Consider the following 20,647-nt stretch of genomic DNA (forward strand, 5'->3'; position numbering starts at 1 on the left):
GCCCGAGGCTCCGCTCGGGATGGGGGCAGTTTTAGCTGTAAAATGCTGTGTCTAGGACGGGGGCGGGGGGTGGGAAGATGCAGGAATCGGTGGCACAGTGAGGGACAAGCCGAGGGGCCAGCGAGGGCACAGGGAGGAGGGCAGAAGTCCAGGAAGGAAGGTCGCCAGGGCTGGGGGACAGAGGGTGGGCTGGTGGGTGAACATAGGTGTGACGTTGAGGACGGGGCCTGGTCTGCTGGGCTTCCTGGGAGCAAAAGATGCTCTGCTGCAGCCTTGAGTTCCGCCAGAGCCCCTCCCTGTCAGTCCGTGGAAGAGGAGGCGTTCAGATGGCCCTGGGGGATGGTGACAGCGGGCGCAACACGTGCGGCCATCGGGCACCTGCGGTGCGGCCGGTCCGAGGTAAGACGCGTCCTCAGAGTGGGAGATACGCGGGATTTCCAACACTGAGCCCACAGAAAGGATGTGACAGCTCGCTTGTAGAATTATATATTGATCACATGTTGAGATGGACACGTTTCACATATATCGGGTTCGCTAAGATATGTTATCAAGACTAATCTCGTCTCTTATTTTTTTTTTATTTATTTGGTTGGCTACACGCAGGATCCTTAGTTGCGGCATGTGGGATCTGGTTCCCTGACCAGGGATCCAACCTGGGCCCCCTGCATTGGGAGCGTGGAGTCTTAGCTACTGGACCACGAGGGAAGTCCCTCTTACTTTTCTTTTAAATGCAACTACTAGAAAATTCAAAATCATACACACGGCCCTTGCGATCGTGGCTTGCATTCTCTCTCTGGTGGGCAGGGCTACTGACCACGTCAGCGGCTCATCACGATCTTGTTTGCCAGTTTTGGGGTGTCCGCCTGTGCCAGCTCCGTGTCCCCTCATTCCTCATCGCTTCTGGGGGTGTGGGCGCTGCCATCGCCCCCCGCCCCCGCCCCGCTCTGTCCACTCCCTGTCCATTTTCTCTCAAAATGTGTCCCGACTCTGAGCTTTCTTCTCCCCTGGTCCTCTGGGCGTCTCCCCGCGCTCCCAGCTTGCCCCAGATGCTGAAACCCTCGGGGTCTCCCCGCTACCCTCCAGGGAGTCCACCCTCGTGCCGAGACCCCCGCCCCGGGGGGAGAAACCTCCGCCTGCTGCGGGGGAGACTCCGTGTGGGGCTCGCACCGCCACGCCCTGCTCATCCAGTGCACCGGGCTCCACCCGCAGACCAGAGGCCAGCTCCTGCCTTGAGGGCTCGGCGCACGGAGGGCGAGCTCGGGGAGCTGCAGTCCCAGAGGGGGCTCCGCGGGAAAGGACAGCCCAGGAGAGGCGAGCAGGGTGAGTGGGGTCGGGACGGATGCGGCGGCAGCTGTGCGGGGCCCTGGGTCAGGAGTGGGGTTCAGGCTGCAGCTCAGACCCGGCTGGGGAGCAGCTTTAGGTGGGAACCCCGTGATCAGCAAAAGGGGGAACACGTGGGGGCAGCTCGGGTCACCCCCACCCCACCCAGCGCTGCTCAGCGTGACGTGCTCTCTACTCAGAATTTCGCGGCGTGGCCGCACCGGGCTGCAAAGGCACTGGGGAGTGTCGTCTGCATCCAGGCCTCCACGCAGGCCGCAGGACCCTGGGGATTCCGAGTGTCCCGGCGTGGGGGGCAGCTGTAACCAAGCACCCTAGGCTGGGGGGCTTACAAGAGGGAAAGTTTATCCTTTCCCAGTTCTGGGGGCCAGGAGTCCAGGGTTGAGGTATGGGCAGGGCTGCCTCTGCCTGAGGGCTCACGGCCGCCTCACTCCCACCCGCCTGTGTCCTCGCGCGGCCCTCTTCTCCCTGCGGGTCTGCGTCCAGACTCCCCTCTTCTTCTAAGGACCCCGGTCATCGGACTGCAGCCCAGCCCCGTCCAGCGTGTGCCCATCTTGACCAATCACACCTGCAAAGACCCCATTTCATAGCTTCTGGGGGTTGGGACTTCAGCATATCTTTTGGGAGGCGAGGCAACACCTAACAGGATAATTTCCAGGCTTGCTGAGGCCACAGGCCCTCCCCGCCTTCTCCGGCACCCGGGGGCAGTTGTGGGACCCAGATGGGCCCTGAGTCCTGAAGGTGAGCCAGAGACACACACGGATGATTTCGTGGTTCCCTCGGGCAGGTGTGAGTGATGGTGCCGGGGGTCCAGGGGCCACGCTGTCTGGCGGCGAGGGTGGCCAGTGCCCAAAGCCGAGCTCTGACTAGGCTGCAGTGGGCAGGGCTGAGGGTCTGCTGCCCAGTCACCCACAGGGGACCTATTTCTATCCCCTTCTCCCCACCCCCCAGAGACCCCACAACATTCCCCTCCTGCCTCTGTGTGCTGCAGTCTCGTCTGCCACTCACTCCCGGGACCCTGGGTGTGCATGATGGCAGACATTGCTGGTTTTCCCTATATTGTTTGGATGTCATTCCCCCAACCCCACCCCGTCCTGTAGGCTCAGGAGAAATGGCCCCCTCCCCAACCCTAGGAAATGAATCATATTTAATACAAGCCAATCACGGCCCTTCTCATCCCCAGTAAAGGAGGCACCACCAGGAGGACACACCCTCTTTTTTGCTGGATGATACCTGTCTGGATGCATGGTGCTACAGCAGCTGTTTTGTGACCATGAGGGGGAACATGGCTGATATGTTGAGGATGACAGGGCAGAAACATTGAAGACACCTGGGTCTTTCACGACATCATTGAATTAGCTAGTCCTAGAACCTCCCTACCTCTGGATTTCTTATGGTGTATGAATTTCCTAGGGCTGCCAAAACAAGATACCCCAAACTTGGTAGCTTAAAAAAACAGAAATTTGGGAATTCCCCAGCTGTCCTGTGGTTAGGACTCTGCACTTCCACTGCCGAGGGCCCGGGTTCGATCCCTGGTCGGGGAACTAAGATCCCACGAGCCGTGCGGCACGGCCAAAAAAACCCAGAAATTAATTTTCTTGCAGCCCTGGAGGCTAGAAGTCTGAAACCAAGGTGTCGGTGGGGTTGGCTCCTTCCAAGGCTATGAGGGAGAGTCTGTCCCAGGCCTCTCTTCAGCTCCTGGTGTTGCCAGCAATCCTTGGTGTTCTTCGTTTGTGGCTGTCTCCCTCCAGTTGCTTCTTGTGGCCGTCAGCCCGTCTGCATCTGTGTCCAGATGCCTCCTTTTCATAAGGACACCCGTCACAATGCATAGGGTGTGCCCTAATGACCCCGTTTCCAAATAAAGTCACATTTTGAGGTCCTGGGTGGACATGATGTTTTGCGGGGGGTGGGGCACCATTCAACCCACCACATATGGGAAAATAATCCCCTTTCTGTTTAAACTTTTACTTAGATTTTCTGATATTTGTGGATGATTTGGAATTTTTTTCCAGGAGTGGGGGTGTGACAACTAACAGAACCTCAAATGTGGAATTGTCTAAGGGAGGGCCAGCGCGCACCGGGCAGTGAGGCTCCTGTGCCGGTTGGGAAGCTGGTGATCGTGGTGATGATCTCACGTAAAATTAGATACAGCTGTTACCTGTGGTACCTTGGAAACCAGACCACAAATTCATCAAGGCTGTGAAAATAGTAGGAAAATATTCAGAATATCGGTATTAATGGACTACTTCTTGTGGCTTTTGGTAAGTCATACGAGAGAGGTGAGTTTGGGGTGAAGGCGGCCAACCTGAAAGCGAAGGGAGGACGTTCTGGATTTGCTAAAGGAGCACTTCTGTCCAAGGCGAGGCGTCTAAACTGCTTAAGCATTGCACAGAGGAGCTTCGCTGTGAGAGGAAAGCCAGTTCCTTTGGTCCAAGTTACAGCTCTTGCCAATAGCGGAAAGGAAGTAGGAGGCTCAGCAGAAAACCTCGAGTGTCTAGCCCTCTCCGCAATTAAGAGACAAATCATTGTCTTAATGGGCCTCCTGACCCAGGGTGGGCACCTGACCCAGGTGCACTGGAGCATCTTAGGGAGGGGACACTGCTCCCCTCCCATCTTTGCTGGATGTCTTCTGGGATGTGGGGCGCCGTGGTGGGACTTGAGGTTCACGCTGCCACAGCAGCCAGCTTGGGACCATGCGGGAAGATATGGCCACCAAGCAGGGACTGGCAGGGCAGAAACAGGTAAGCGTCCTGGGTCTTAGCTGACGTCCCGTGGCTGTCGCTGAGCCCTGAATTAGCCAATCTAGAACCTTCTTACGTGTAGACTTCTTGTTCTGAGGGATAATAAACCAGAATTGTTTGAGCCTCTGTCTTGCATGTTCTGATAGACAAGTTGAGCACCCTAGGGGTGCCCAGCTGCGTGGAGCTGCCCTTTCCCCTTGCGTGTGTGTGCTCCCACCCAGACTGTGAGCCCGTGAAGATGAGGACCTGGTCCTGAATGCACACTCACACACTCCCTCAGGGCCCGCTCAGGCGGCAGAGCTGCTGTCCCAGCCCATCCGGGACAGTGTGGTTCTGGGCTCGACGTCTATCCTGCTTCCCGCCCTCCACAGGGCCCGTATCTGGTCTGTGGTGTGGCCTCGAGCAGGGCCCTGGCTTCCCTGGAAAATGGAGACCCCGGGTGACAGTGATACACCCCATGCTGTTCTGTGTGCAGGTGACCGTATGCAGGAGGTGCTGTCGGCTGGTCCCAGGGAGTGTGGCCCGTGGCGGGGTGGGGAGCTCAGCAGCTCCCCCTTTCCTCTGGTCTCAGACCTACCTGCCACCAGGTGGGTGGGTGGCATGGGGCCTTGGGAGGGTTGGAGCAGAGTCAGAGAACTTCTCCAGACCCAGCTCCGTCCACCCCATCAATGTCAAAGAGCTGGGCTCACAGCCCCTCCCCACCGTCCTCTCTCCCCCTCCCCTGCTCCCACAATCCCCCGTCATTCTCTGCCATGTGGGATAATCTAGTCTGACTTCCAGTGGGCCCAGGAAGTCCTACCTCCTATCTGACCATTGCAGAAGGCTGGGGTGCTGCCAGGGCCACTTCAGCCCTTGGGCTCGGATGTGGGGCTGCGAGGGGTCCCCCCAACCTCCTCCGGCTTGCTCAGGCTGACCTTCGAGTGACCCCAGGCCAGCTCTCAGGCAGGGGCTCGGTGTGGGGGGTGGCTGTCACTACCGACAGGAGCGGGGGAGGGGGGAAGAGGGAGGGGGGGAGGTGGAAGGGGGGGAGGAGAGGGAAGGGGGAGGGGAGGAGGGGGGAAGGGGGAGGGGAGGAGGGGGAAGGGGGAGGGGAGGAGGGGGAAGGGGGAGGGGAGGAGGGGGAAGGGGGAGGGGAGGAGGGGGAAGGGGGAGGGGGAGGGGCGGGACTGGCCAGCAGTGCTTGGCGGGGCTCCAGGCAGCAGCCAGGTAGCCGGCTGCGTGCCTCCCTCCCCTGGAAGTGGGGTCCCCCCGGGGACCCCTGTGTCACATGACCCATCAGCTGACAAAACAGGATGACTCAGCCGGCAGCTGTCGGCCCCTGAAATAATGACAAAAACAATTAGCAATCCAAGCAGTAGCCTTTCCTTAATTATCTCCTCCGAGTTTAATTAACTAGCTAAATTATCAGCAGTAATGTAGGCATTAATTATGTCAAATTACAGTGTAAAACTCACAAAGTGTGGAAAATGTCAATTCAGCTTGGCTCACCTGCCAGGCGAGGGTGGCGGCGTGTGCGCAGTACCTGCGCTCCAACCTGCGGGCGCTGGGGGCGGGCGGGCCGGGGCAGTGTGCGTGGGAGGGCAGTGGCCACCGGGCTGGAGGCGGAAGGTGCGGGGAGGGGCAGGTCTAGCCCCAGGGACACTGGGCGGGTGCGGTGGGGACCCTTCGACTGGGACTGAGGGAGGGGAGGGAGCTGCTCCAGGACCAGATGGCCAGGATGCTGAATTATTAAATTATGAATATTAATACAAATCAGACACAAAAGAGGTAATAATTTTGCTGCCCTACAGAAATAATTAACATAATTTTGATAAATTACATGATAAGAGAATCTCAAAATTGAGGTAGATTTATCTTAATTAATATCTTGGACTGGCTCTGAAAGGTAAATTGTTCCTTGGAGGCCGGGGCAGGGTGAGTCCAGGGTGGGCCACAGCCCCAGGCCCGGGCGGTAGAGCAGGAAGATGGGGGACCAGCTGACCCAGGTGCACTGGAGCATCTTAGGAAGGGGCAGGCCCTCTTGGGGTCTCAGTGTCCCTTTCTTGAAGCCAAGTAGGTGGGCCCAGCTGGCCTCACAGGGCCAAGTTCTCCCACCAAAACACTCTGCTGTGCCTTGGGACACCCGCCCACCAGGTAAGCCACGCACCTGCCTACCAACCTGTACACACCTGGCCAAGGAAGCAGGGGACCCAAGAGCTAGTCCCAGCAGCTTGTTCTGAGTTTCTGAGGGATCTGAGCCAGGTCTTATGCCTCTGGGCCTCGGTTTCCCTTTGGTACGACGGGAGTTGGGCTGTGCAGACTCTGAAGACTATTGGCCGCCCCTCCTGTCCCACCCCTGCCGGCCTCCATTTCCCTGCCAGTCGTGTGGTGCGGTTGGTGGAGGGGGGGACATTCACCAGACCAGAGGCACCTCTGAAGTTGGTGGATGGGCCTGGTGCGGCTGGTGCCCATGACACCCAGGGTTCACCAGCTGGCCAGTCCTTAGACTCCAGCAGCCTGGTCTTTTGTGGCCTGTGACCACCGCTGTCCTCCTGGGGGGCTTTTCACCCAGGAGGCCCTGGGGTTAGTAGCCGCCCTCACCACTCTCCTCGTGTCCCCTCATTCTGCTCCAGCAGCTCCAGCCTCTCTGCTGTCCTCAGCGAGGGCAGGTGAGCTCCTGCCTCAGGGCCTTTGCATCTGCTCTTGCCAGCCCGGGATGTCCCTCCTGGAGTCGTTGCTTGGCCCCCTCACCTCCCCAGGGAGGTCTTAGTTTTTCGGGGGGGTCTCCCAGGAACCCTCCCATGACGTCGCATCCCCTCTCCCTCCTGTGTCCGGTCACACTCCTCCAGTCAGTACGTCATGTGCGTGCTTGCATACTGTCCCCCGCCGCCCCGACACAGAACACAAGGCCTGCGATGGCAGGGCCTTGATCTGCTGCTGCCGTATCCCCAGGGCTGGGCCCGTACTAGGTGCGCAGGAAGTTTTTGCTTAATTCATCAGTTGATGGATCGATTGATTAATACGGTGTCCTTCACCCGAGAGGGGAGAGGTAACAGGGCCCAGAACACGAGGGCCCGACAATTTCTTCCACCCAGGCTGGGCGGGAGGCTGTGTTCATGGCCCCTGGAACATTTCACAGGTGGGAAACCACGTCGGGAGGGTAGCGTGGTGGAGAGCCCTGGTCCGGGGGACAGACTCTGGACTCTAGCCCACACCCCTCTGATCACTGGGCAGCCTCAGCTTCCCCATCTGTGAAATGGGAGAACGATGCCTGCCTCACAGGTGGCCCCCAGACCCAGGCCTGGGGGTGGGGAGGGCTTCGTGAACCTCAACCAGTGATGTCCAGTGAGGTGACCTCTCCCTGCCAAGGCTGAACCTGCCAGAGTTGTAGATGGGGAGCCTGGTCCAGGGGCCAGAACTGGGCGGAAGGGAAGGCACCGGGTCCCGCATGACCTCAGGTGGCCAGACACTGGGACTGGCCAGGCCCTGTGTGATGTCAGGGGCAGAGTGGCGGACGGGAGGGTCCTGGTCTGTCTTGTGGGCGGGATTAAGAATTTTGCACTTAATCCTAAAGTTCAAGGGAGACTTTGGAGGGTGTCAGGCCAGGGTGACAGATTGGATCTGGGTTTGTTTTTTCTTACATGTTTAATCATGAGACATTTGAAGCACACAGGAAACAATATAATAGATATTATTGACCCAACCCCAAGATTAAACAACTGTGAACACTTCACCTTACTTTAATCAGATCCCTTGTATGTACACTCTCTCATTTTGAAACAAATTTTTATTTTACAATAGTTTAGATTTACAGAGCAGTTGCAAAGACAGCACGGAGGGTCCCTGCGCACGCGCACGCCATTCCCCCTCATGTTAACACCTTACGTCACTCCGGTGGGTGTCAGCGCTGAGACACCCAGGCTGGTACCTTCCTGGTAGCTAATCCCACGCTCTACTTAGGTTTCCTCGTTTTCGCTAATCCCTTTTCTATTCCAGGGTCCCACGTGCATCTCGTCCTCACGTCTCCTTGGCCTCCTTTGTTTTGTGACTGTCGTTGCTTTTGAGGACCTTGGCAGGTTTGAGGGGTGCTAGTCAGGTATTTTTCAGGGCGCCCCTCGATCTGGGTTTGTCTATTTTCCCGTGGTTAGACTGCGGCTCTGGGTTTCTGGAGGAAGGTTCCCACCATCAGATCTGGGCTTTGAGAACATGAGTCTGGCTGTCTGGGGAGGAGGTGTGGGGGAGAGCAGGAAGCCAGCGCGGGCAGCGGCTGCGTCCCGGCCCTTTAGGGTGGGGTGGACGGGACTCGGGCGCGGGAGGGGACGGGGAGAGGGGCTGGGGTGGCCAGAGGACGGTGAGGGGAGGGGCAGGTGGGCGGCTCCGGAGCTGAGTCTGGAGCAGATGGGGAGCGGGGCCAGGAGGACCTCGGTTTCTGGCCTGGGCGCTGGGATGGGCGTGGGTGGCTGATGGAGCTGGGGGCGGGAGGGGGCCTGCGGAGGGCTGTGGAGGACGTGAGGGTGGGATCTGCTGTCCTAGAATGTCTCCCCCACTTGAGAGCTCAGGGCTACCACTCCACACTCAGTGGGGAGGCTGAGAAGTGGGGGGTGTAGTGTTCCCGTAATTAATTCATCAGGCACGGTGCTGGGGTGTCTGACGCCGCCCAAGTGTTTAGTTACCAGCTCCCGCGTAACGCTGAGCTGTGATTGCCGTGGGCAGGCAGAGCTCCCGGGCTTCAGCCCACCGTGCTCTGATTCTGAGCCCCTCGTGTCTGGCCCATGTTGTGAGAGGGGCTCTAGAGACGTGGGTGGGGCAGGTCCTCAGGTCACTGAGGCCCGACATGCAGGCCCACGGGAGGAGGTGGCCCGCCGGGACAGGACTGCCGGAGGTGCCAGAGTGGGTGCCCATCTGTGGTCTCAGGGGATCTGCGTGGCTGTGGTGCTGACACCACCTGTGCCACTTAGGCCAGGCAGGTGCCTCCCTGAGGACCAGGTCCTGGGCGTCACTGAGAGCTCGCTGTATGACCCTGTGCCAGTCACTTCCTACCTCCTGCCTCTGTTGCCTCATCTACGAAATGGGCTCAGAGCAGGCCTCCGAGTAACCCATCTCCACCGGGAAACAAGGGGGTGTGAGCAGTGTACTCGGTCGCTCTTAGTTTTAGTCTCTCTACCCACCAGCCACTCTTCCATTTGTCCATCTGTCTGTCCCTCCTGCCCCATCTATCCTTCCATCCATCCAGCAACTGCAGTGGGTGTTTGTAGGGTTATATTGGCTGCCCAGTGTCTGAACGTACAAAAGTAGGTACCTGACTTAGCTCAGCCTAGCAGGCACATGTGTGGTGGGTGGGTGGGCAGGTGTGAGCTGGGCACACCTGTGTGCATATGTGTGTGCACGTGTGTGTGTGAGGGGGATTGGGCAAATGGTTACAGCCTGGAGGGACATTAGTTCTGAGCCCTTGGTGTCAGGCCTCCTTGCCCTGAGCAGGCTGGGGATTGAACCCAAGGATGGAGGAAAGCAGGTGCCCGACCTCTCCGCTCCTCCTGTTCTCTGGGGCCCCAGAGGGGCCTGTGCGTCGGTGTGGGGATGTGACCGTGGTGAAAGGGGCCGCGTGTGCCACGTGCTGGGTGCTAGCGGGGCCGGGTGGCCGTGCCGCCCATGCTGTGTCCAGACGGCGGTGGTCTTCAGAGGCACGCACACTTTGGGCTCCCCCACAGCTCTGCCTCAGCCTTGGGCTGCCTGTCATAAAATGGGCTGAAGGGCTCAGCTGCGCCCCTGTCTGGGAGGAGGAGCCATGTTCCAAGCGTCTGCGAACTGTGTGGACTTCCTCTCTCCAGGAGTCCCAGAGTCCAGTACCCGGGCCAGGCCAGATGTGAGACTGGGGGATCCCTGGGCCTGAGGATGGGGTGCAGTGATCCACTTCGAGTCCCGCTTACAGCTGACTCGTCACTTCCTTGCGAAAGTCGCAGCACCTGAGCCTCCATTTTCCCGCCTGTAAAATGAAGGCCCTCTGGCCTGACTCTTGGGCCAGTTGTGAGGACGGAGTGGACAGCAGTGACCTGCATCCGATGCTGCACCAGTGCACGGTGGGGCCTCCTGAGACCTGCTGTAGTCAGACCCGGGGCTGCAGAACTGCCCTCCTCTGCTCCAGGCTCTGGTTCTGGGCCCACACCCTGGCCAGAGCCAGCCCAGGTGTCAGCGCATTTTCCAGATGAGGCCATTGAGGCTCAGAGCAGTGAGGCGACCTGCCTAAGGCCACACAGCGAGTTGTGGTGTGAATGGAGGTGTGTGTGACTGGGCCCCCGAGTGACACGGTAGCTGGTGGGCGGGAGTTCGGCTAACAGGGGCCTGGGGCCCAGGAAAGGAGGAGGCCAGGCAAAGGGCCTTGCCCAAGGTCAAGCCTGTCAGGGACATTGCTGAGCCAGGCCGGCAGCTGCCCCGCCCCCCGCCTCAGGGTCTCCCCAGCATGACCTCCCGCCCCCCGCCCCGCCCTGTGCAGGGCTCGCCCATGCACTCCGAAGACCTCCCGCCCCCCACCCCGCCCCGTGCAGGGCTCGCCCATGCACTCGGAAGAGGTTTTCTGGGGCGGCAGGCTCTGCCGGCTCCTCTGGCGACCTCAGCTGGGCTGGCACCGGGGCGACGCCACCTGCCCCTGGCAGCCCCGTACCCTCGGAGATGCCTCCTCCTTGGAGGGGGCTGGAGGGGGTGGGGCCCTGGGCAGGAGGTGCCCGCAGAGGCGCTCAAACTTCCCGTCAGGGACAGCCATGGGCGTCGGGAGGGACCCCTCGGGGGGCTGGGCCAGGGGATAGACCGCCTGAACCCCCAGTCCCTGCACCAGCGCAGTCCTTCATGGATTCCTGCCTCCTGCACTGCCTTGGGGGTGGGGGGCGAGCCGCAGGGACAGAACCTGAGAAAATATCTATTCTAGCTCCCCGTACCCACCCCACTGTACAGTGTGGAAACCGAGGCCTATAGGGGGTCAAGCGCTACTGACTTTGCTCTGAAATCCTACTGTTCCCGCCCGCTCCCCAAATTCCTGCCCACGTCAGGTACTGGAGGCTGCCCAGAAGGCGGGGTGAGTCTTGCCAGGTCACTTCCGGATACAGGCAATTCTCAGCACCTCACTCCCGAAGCGGCTGCCAGCATATACCTCTACAAAGCGGTGTGAGGGCGAATGGGTTCATTAACAGTTAATAGTTAACAAATACATCTCTGTTTGCTGGTCGTGGCTGAACGCACACTGCACCCAGGCTGCCGGCTCAAAGCCCGCTCGGCCTCGTCCCCCGTGGGACCTTGGCGGGTGACGTTTTCCGCATCTGTGAAATGGGGCCATATCGGGGCGGTGCGCGCACTGTCCCCCTGGTGCGCGTTTAATCCTCGCAGTTGTCCCCACTTCAGCCGGGACCTCAAAAGCCCAGACCCAGGCGCCCGCCTCTCCGAGGCACCAGTGGGTCAGGGTCCCAGAGCCGCCTCCGGAGTCACGTCCCCAGGGGCGGGACACCGGGAGGTGTGGCCTGGTGGGGGCGGGGCCTCTGGTGGGCGGGGCCTCTCGCCCTCTGTGCGGGCCGGAGCGCGGCCGGCAGGTGGCGCTGCGGCGTTTCCTAAGGGGCGCGGGCGGCGAGGCCCTGCCGGGTCCGCGACGCAGGTATTCCTCGTGCACGGCCGGACACGAGGTACACGGGTGCTGCGTGCACCCGATTGCATGCACACGTAAGCCGCGTGCCTGTCCATGCATTACACACATGCACACACGGGCGCAGACCCGCGCAGCGCACGGTCACACTGGTTTTCTCACCCAAACACCTGCTCTGGCCTGAATCCCGAGCTCAGGCTGTCTGCAGGCCTTTGTCCTCACCGTGTGCCCCGTCGGGGTGGCCTCCTCTACCTGCATCCCGGGTCCTGGAGTCTTTCCCCCCCGGACTTCAGCAGACCTGGCCTCTGGTTTTCTCTGTTCGGGGCACTCAGAGTCTGGGATCCCTTGTACATCTTGCAGACGGGGAGAGGAAAGCCCAAAGGATGCCCCCCACCCCAACCTGGTGCGAACAACTCTATCTGGCGCACCGGCGGGCAGGCAGGTCCTGAGCTGGGACAGGAGCAGTGATGACGGCAGCTCCAAGCACTCGCCCCCGCTGGGCGCCGCCTGGGCAGGCTGGCGGGCAGGCCGCGTTGCTGTGATGCTCTCCTCACCCCTTCCTACCCCTTCAGGGGTAACTGAAGTCGCAGTGGGCCGGGCGCTGGCCAAGGTCACCGCACATGGGGTCAGGGCCTCAGGTCCAGGGGTCCCAAAGCTGCCCTCGAACTGATGGACACTTATGTTCAGCCTCCAGGCTGTGGGCCGCAGGGTCAGGAAGGGCCCAGCTCTGCCACCAGCTCACTGTGTGTCATGGGCAAGCCCCTGCCCTCTCTGGGCCTCGGTTTCCCCGTCTGTCCAGGAGGGATGACAGTTTCACCTGGGCCTGCGCTGGAGGGTGGGCTGGGTGTCTTCACCTGACCTGGTCCAAGCCCAGGCCCAGCCCTCCCAGACGTGGGTTTGCTCTGGCACCAGTGGCTGCTCAGTCAGCCGAGCTCCCACCCGAACACATGCATCACAGGCCTCGGCTTCCCCCTCTGTGTAATGGGTCAGTACTCGCACCTCGCAGACACCGCAGGGAGAGGGCTGTTGAGATAGGAGTTGCCCGGCCAGGGAGGCCTAGCTCCCATATGCGCGTGCACCTGTGCATGTGCACGTGTGTATACACAGAAGTACACACAGAAAACCGCTGCTGTGATAAACGCCCCCCAGTGAAGATGCCTCTGCCACCCACACACAGGGGTGACCCGTAGGCAGGGAGGCTGGTGCCCCAGCAGAAAAGAACAGCCGTGTGCCCCCTGCCCGCCACCCCCAAATCCTCCGCAAGCACAGTTTATCTTGCAGGTCAACAGCTTGCATTGTCTACTCCATGGACTTGTTCCAACACCCCGGATACGCAGAGAACACGCCTTAATTAGATTCTGCAGAACCTGACACACAAACAAAAGATATTAATATCAAGTGCTGCAGCTTCAATTGCAGTTTACACAGATCAGAGAACATTTTGGGTGCAAAGAGGTTGTGCGTGTGACAGGTTGTTACTTTACAAGTTGGGGACATAGGCGCCTGACAGGCCTGCGGGGGGGGGAGGGGAGGGAAGAGCCAGGAGGGGTGGGCGGGGCCAGAGCTCAAGGGCAGGCCAGGGGCGGACCTTAGAGGAAGGCCTGGTGATTCAGGGCAGAGGAGAGGCGGGACCAAGACGCAGGCCAGGGATGCGGTTATCACTGCTGCTGTTCTCAGGAAAGTTATTCGAGAGATTATCACAGAGCCCAGGGTGGCAGAGGTCTCCCTGGTGGGGTGTCACATCTGCCCTGTGAGGTCACCTCCCCACTGATTCAGGCTCCGTGCCCCTACACTGGGATATATTTCTTCTCTCTCTTTTTATATTCTATTGTTTAAAACTTTCTAGAAGAAATAACAGCTTTATTGAGATACAAATCACATACGTGGTGGGGTGAACTGTGACCCCTGAAAGACATGCTGAAGTCCTAACCTCCAGTACCTGTAAATGGGACCTTGCCTGGAAATAAGGTCTTTGCAGAGGTAATCCAGCTGAGATGAGGTCTTTAGGGTGGGCCCTAAAACACGGTGACTGGTGTCCTTCCAGGAAGCGGGGAAGCCACGGGAAGACACAGGCAGAGATTGGAGCCATGCGGCCACTAGCCGAGGATGCCCCCGGCCCCCCAGGAGGCAAGCAGGCAAGTCGGGACCCTCCCCTCGAGTGTGTGGAGGGAGGCTGGCCCTGCCGACACCTTGAGCTCAGGCTTCTGGCCTCCAGCACCTGTGGTTTCAGGTCACCTAGTTTGCGGTGCTTGTTACAGCAGCCCTGGGAAACTCACACACTGTACGGTACAACCCTCTTCTCTAAAGCGTATAGTTCAGCGTTTTCAGTGCGCACACAGCAGTGTGGCCATCACCACCTGACCCCAGAACACCGTCACAGCCCCCCCGAAAGAAGCCCCGCTCCCCTTCCTCCCCAGCCCCCAGCCCTCTCTGTTTACGGAGATTTGCTTATTCTGGACACTTCTTTTTTTTCTTTTTTTGCGGTACGCGGGCCTCTCACTGCCGTGGCCTCTCCCGTTGCGGAGCACAGGCTCCGGACGCGCAGGCCCAGCGGCCATGGCTCACGGGCCCAGCCGCTCCGCGGCACGCGGGATCCTCCCGGACCGGGGCTCGAACCCGCGTCCCCCGCATCGGCAGGCGGGCTCTCAACCGCTGCGCCCCCAGGGAGGCCCGACACTTTTTAGTAAGTGGGGTGTGTGTCCTTCTGTGTTGGCTTCTTTCACTCCTGTGTATACGTCTTCAAGGTTCAGCCATGTTGTAGCGGGGTCAGTGCTTCCTTCCTTTCTGAGGCTGAATCATATTCCCTGGTGTCGATGGACCACATTTGTTTATCCACTCATCCTGTGATGGGCGTTTGCGCTGTCTCAACCTTTTGGCTATTGTAAGTCACACTTCTTTGAACACCCGTGTGCAGATCTTTGCATGGACAAATGTTCTCAATTTTCTTGGATGTACACTTAGAAGTGCTTGAAATTTCTTTAAAAAGAAAGTAACACAGGTACATGGTGAAAAACAATCTCGGGCACAGAAGGGACGGGCTGACAAGTAAGTTTCCCTTTCGCTGCGGATCCCAGGCCCGCCCGCGGTCTCTTGTACCCAGAAGCACCCCGTGGTTGTATGAGGAATAAAGCTGACCTCCCCCTTTCCCCACGGTGACAGCGTCCGTCCTGCGTCTTGCCGGCCGGCACAGGGTCCTGTCTGTAGCCCCAGCCCACCAGCCCCTCTGTGAGTCGTTTCCAGGCGGTTACCGCCAGACGGGGTGTGCGGGGATCAGCTGGGGCACCACCTGGGCCCCGTGTCCGAGAGCATCGTGGGATACGTTCCCAGAAGCAAGGGTGCCAGGGCGAGGGGCACATGCCATCTGAGAGACTAGCCCCTGACCCAACATGGCATCCCCCGCAGTGTGGACAGGGAGACAGGGCTGGAGGGGGCAGGGGCTTGTCCAAGGTCACCCAGAGAATGAGTGCTCATGGAGCCCTGGCTATGCACCCGTGTGCCACAGATATGGCCTCGTGGGACCCTGACGCAGACCAACACGGCCTGCGTCCACCCACATCCAACCCACCGGCAGGCTCCCCCGTCTCTCTCCCAACAGCCCGAAGCCCAAGGAGGTTGAGGCCACCCCAGGCTGGTCTTCGCCGGGCCCTGCCCCGTTCCCTGGGTGGCCTGAAGCACGTGGCTTCCCCCGGGCCCCGGCGTGCCCGCCTGTGCTCTGGGGCAGCCTCCTCTCTCAGCCCTCACAGAGGGATCAGTCACTGGCATCACTTTCATGCCATCGTGCTAACTGTGTTTTCTTATTTTCTGTATGTTTGGTGCGCTGACATCGGGGCCTTGCTAAGCCCTCCCCGGGGTCAGCCAAGTCCTAGACACTGTTAGGACTCACCGGCCAGAGTGTGTTTTCAGATGCAAACACCTAATGCAGAGCCTGCCCCACCCCCTTCCCCACAGGCTGGCACCCTCCCGGCCACGGTCCACCTGCCCTCATCTCCGGGCAGCTCCCCGACAACCCGGGACACAGCCCCTGGCCCGAAGTGCCCTTGCCTCTGCCTCCTGCCTGACCCTGGAGCTTCCTGGCGTGGCCCTCTGTGTGCGGCCTCTTGTTTCCAGGGGACTCTGTGATCATAACACGAACTTCTTCTTTCAGGACAATCATTTCTGAGTCTGTGTGTCCCCCACGCCTGATAAAACAGACCCCAGTAATAGGTGCCCGTGCTGCGGGCTGGGTGGCTGGACACCGAGTTCTCCCAGCAGGATCCTGCCCGTGGGCACCACCCCGAGGGCGTTCTAGACATTATTGCCTTTAAACCTCACGCCAGCCCTCTGAGGCAGAGGCTGTCACAGATGAGAAAACTGAGGCTCAGAGAGGGTAGGCACCTAGCTCGAGGTCACACAGCGAGCAGTGGTGCCGCAGGGGCAGACCCACAAGGGCTGGATTTCAAAGCCCCCTGTCCCCTGTGGGTGAGGCGGTCGGGTGGTCTGCAGGCCTCCCCCCTCCTCCCAGGGCCAGAAAGTTCTCACCAGGGGCACGGAGGCGAGTGGTGAGGAGAAGCTGCCCGTTGCTGGGGAGGGGAAAACATGGTGGTTTAAAAGAAACTGGTGGATTCAACTATATGTAATTTATATAACGGTGGCTGCAATTTCCAGCCAAAATATAATAATAATAATAATCGCATGACTTTCCTTCCAGGGCCCCAGAGACAAATTAAAATAATGTAAAGTGAGTTCCTAATTGGCGTGGGCTGTGGGAGCCTGGGCGGCCTCCAGGTGTGTGACCGACACGCCAACGCCAGGCTCCCTGAGGCCCGCCGGCCGGCCCACACATGCACCTGTCTGCACCTGGGCGATGCGACAGGGCTCTCCCCGTCCACAGAAGCCCCCAGCCCACTTGCCCGTGTCAGAGGATGGAGGCTAAAGCGTGGCCATGCGGCTGCCACTTCCAGCCACCTGACTGGCCGATATGTGGCCCCGCCCCTTCTCCATCACCTGCCCACAGCCCCTCCCACCCCTGATGTCCTCACCCCGGGGCGGGCTCTGGGACTCACCCCTGCCCAGAGAGGGGAAAACGCATTGGAACTCTTGCCGAGCAAAACAATCCTTTCTTGCTGCTGGGAAATAAAATCCTCAAACAACCGCCAAAGGTGACCACTCAGCCCTGGAGGGGGACGTGCCGAGGGCCCGTGTGACCTTGAGCAATACCCACCCGGCCCCCAGCCTCACTCTCCCCACCTGTAGAATGGAGCGAGGCCCCAGCTGGGAATTTGGACCCGTGGGGGCCACACACTCCGACGCCAGGTGAGCACGGACCCACCTGCCCTCATGAGTGCTTCGCAACGCCTCATCCGCGGACATGTGGCCTGGGTGGCCTCGGGTGGCAGCCGTGTCTTCTGGCCCTGAAGACCCTGAGCCTTTTTGCTCCTGGAAAGCACGGCTGTGATGCCCCCATTTTGCAGGTTTGAAAGCGGAGGCCAAGGGGGTGAGGCCTGGCTCTGGGACTCATGAGGAGCCCCGGCAGCCCCCCATTGTCCTGCCATGCATGCCTGGCACCCCACTAACCCACACCCTCCCCCAGAAGCCACCACCCGGGGCCTGTCCTCTGCCCGCAGGTGCGCAGGCTCCCCTAGGGCGCTCCATCAACAGTGCGCATGTCAGGGGCTCAGCCAGGGCAGGGGAGTGACAGTCACCTTGGTCCCCCGGGGGGGGGGGGTGCCACCACGGGGGGCGCAGTTTGTGGCCGCCGGGGGGTTAATGAGGTGATGTCACCTTCCTTCCAGTTTGGAGCAAGATGAAAATATTTTAAGTGAATCAATAAGCTGAAAAACAAACAAATGCGTGAGCGAAAAACACCCAGGAAATGAGGAGGGAAGGACAGGGCGGGAGGGAGAGGAGGGTTCCTGCCCGGGGAAGAGGCGGCCTGTAGGCCAATAGGGCTTCTCGGCCCCCTGCCCCGACCCCTATGTGCGGTCCTCCTGGGGACCCCGCCGCTGCCCTGCTCTGGGGAGAGCCATTCTCCAGGGGGCGGGGTGCCGGGGTGGGGGGAGCTGGGCGGTGATGGGCGGGGCTAATCAATCAGCTCTTCGCTGTTCCCCAGGTCGGTCAGAAATGAACAAGAAGCTCCCTGGCTAAGGAGACTGAACTCCCCCTTCTAAAAGGCGGGAGGGTGGGAGATGGGTGGGGGTCCTGCTTGAGCCGCCTGCCAGCCCGGGCCCGTGGGGGCAGCTGCTCCAGTCCCCGCCTGTTGGCACCGACTGTGTACAGCTCTGGGCCTGCTCCGATCCCCCGCTCTGGGTCCTGGGCCCACACGTGGTGTGTGCATGGGGGTGGTCCTCAGAGAGGCTGCTGGGGGGCCGGCCCTTCCCAAGTCACCTCTGCCTCTTCCCTCACCTCCTCTGGCTCTTCCCTCACCTCCTCTGGCCACGGCCCTCCCCCTGCACCTGCCTGGCCCCTCCCACCCGGCCCCGCCCTCCATCTGGCCTCACTCCGCACCCACACCCTGTCTCCCCCTCCCTGCCGCCTTCTCCACTTCTGTCCTCACCCCTCTCCCGTATCCAGCAGCAATTACAGCTAATCAGGTACCTGAGCGGCTTGGAAGCTATTAGCAGCTCTTCCTGCCCGGTGGGAAATCAGCCGGGCTGGACAATTAGCTTTATAGTTGCAACTCAGATTCTGATGCAAGCAATAAACAACTCAGCTCGTGCTGCCCCTCCCCTGCTCCTCTGCCTCTGACACGGCCCCCTCCTCCCTCTTCCCTCCCTCCCCTGCCCCTCCTGCACCTTGGCCAACCCCCCCCCCACCACCAGGCAGATGCCCAGGGGCGCTGGGGGAGCCCTCCAGCTGTCCCTTCTCCCTGCCTGGCCTGGTCCAGACACCTGACACTGTCCACAGCACTCACCTCCGCGTTGGAAAGGCTGAGCCTCCCAGATCCATGAAGGATGGGGGTGGGGATGGTGACCTGGGCTATTTGGGGGGGATCTACAGCCCTCACCACCCCCAGGCCGGCCCAGGCGGAATCCTCCCCGCCCGCCCGCGCGTGTGTGTTTGTGTGTGTGTGTGTGTGTGTGTGTGCGCGCGCGCGTACGCATGTGTGTGCGTGTGCGCCTGCCCGTGCACGCGCCTGTTTGTAATTACGCAGTTAATTGCGCCGGGTTCTTGATTAGCTTTGGGGGATGGTAATGTTCTAGCGAGATGAGGTGTTGTGTACAGTTCAGAATCATTTAGAGAAATTGGAGCTAATTTTGCTGTCTGCGCTTATTACTGCATTAATTTAATTTGGGTTGCTTTTAGCTCATTAACACATCTAATTAATTCGTTGACATCACTATTAAGATGTCTCTTTGAAATTGGCGTCTCCAGATAATCAGGATGGAGAGGCTGACACATCAGGCGCGGAGCTGCCTGGGAACGCGGGAGGGCGGGGGGAGGGGGCGGCCGACCACTAATGAATTTTCCATCAGAACCGCTCGGTTTGTCAGGAGGTGCAGGGGCGGAGGGGAGTGGAGACAAAGGAAGGGGGAGCCCGCGAGCTCAGGCAGCGGCTCGCCGCGTCTTAAATATTGAATTGGTTATGAAAACAAACAGACTCTGCGGAGGAGCCGGGATGTACACGGGGCAGGGATGCCGTCTCCCGCCCACCTGATGCTGTGTTCCGGGTGGACGGAGGCTGCAGGCCTGGGGGCAGGGAGGGCAGTGAGGGCAAACCTGCTGGGGGTGGAGAGGTTGAGCTGGGGGAAGTGACCAGGGTGTAGGTGTGACCTGTGTTGATGGGGCCTGGGGGCAGGGGGGCGGTGAGCTGAGGCCCAGAGCTGGGAGAGGGGTCACCCGAGGTCGCAGGGGAGCTTGGGGACATCCAAGCTCAGGGTCACGCAGGAGAGCAGCCCCATCTAGGGTGACTGGCGGGAGGCCCAGAGGCCCCCTGCCCACACTCACAGCCCTCTGTCTCCCAGAGGCCCCTGTTCGCTGTACACAAAGGTGACCCTCCAGGGTTTTGAGGATGGGGCCTGTGGGAGGGTGAGGACTGCAACGTGGGGTGTGGCATCTGCCAGTGTGGGGCGTCATGGGGGCCCTGGGCAGCCCCTGCTTCCCCTTGCCAGTCTCGTCGCCCACCACCTCACTCCCTTTCCTCATCTCAGGCAGGGCAAACCTGTGCTTCAAAGAGTGGTCTCAGGTGTCGCTTCCTCCGGGAAGCCCTCCTGGATTCCCCCTGAGATTCTGGTGGACAGCAGGTGCCCATAGCAGGGTGCCAGCCAGCAACGTTCTCCTTGTATTTAGCAAAGTGAGGACTTGTTCGTCTCCTTAAGAGTAAGAGACTCAGTCCAGTTTCACTGGACCAAACATCTGTCCATTCATTCATCCAACAAGCATTTATTAAGCACCTACTGTGTGCAAGGTCCTGTGTCAAGTGCTGGGACACAGAGATGAACAAGATTCTTGGGGGCTCACAGCCGCTTGGGAAGACCTTCCGTTGCTCTGTCCCTTTGTTTAGGGGCCAACAGTGGGAAGTAAGAGGTGGGTCGTGCAGGCTGGGGGTCTTCCCCTCTCTTTGAGAGTTGCTGCCAAACTCCCAAAGTTTGGGAAGGGAAGGCTTTGTGGAGGAGGTGACTCCTGAGCTGGGTTTTGAAGGATGAATAGAAGTTTGTGTGTCGTCATGTTGGAAGCATGTGTGAAGCACTCAACGTTAGTCTGCCCCTGGAAGCTTGGCGCTCAGCAGGGCTGCTGTGCTGTCTGCTGGGGGGAGGGGAGGGTGCTGCTTGGACACATGGCTGTGCTCCAGGCTCAAGGTGCTGAGACGGGCCTAGCAGCCCCACCGAGGGCCTCCGCTGGGGATATACCAGGCCAGCTTCCACTGCGCAGCTCCTTCCCCGGCCCCCAGGCGACAGATGGGACCCTGAGGCCAGGATCGTTCCTGCTGGAACCAAGAACCACAAATCTGGCGGCTTAGAACAACGGAAATGTGTCGTCTCTCAGTTCT

The 20,647-nt window shown here is 60.0% G+C and overlaps 1 long non-coding RNA gene across 1 annotated transcript; it reads right to left on the reverse strand.

The window, feature by feature from the left end:
- Positions 1 to 14,377: 14,377 nt before the first annotated feature.
- On the reverse strand, positions 14,378 to 18,711 carry LOC125961441 (uncharacterized). Its single transcript, XR_007472173.1, has 2 exons — positions 18,572 to 18,711; positions 14,378 to 14,658 (listed from the first exon to the last, which is right to left on the reverse strand). It is a non-coding gene; the product is annotated as an uncharacterized LOC125961441 (long non-coding RNA).
- Between the last annotated feature and the right edge of the window lie 1,936 nt (positions 18,712 to 20,647).

This window comes from Orcinus orca, chromosome 16 (assembly GCF_937001465.1).
Source record: "Orcinus orca chromosome 16, mOrcOrc1.1, whole genome shotgun sequence".
In the NCBI taxonomy this organism is placed as follows: domain Eukaryota; kingdom Metazoa; phylum Chordata; class Mammalia; order Artiodactyla; family Delphinidae; genus Orcinus; species Orcinus orca.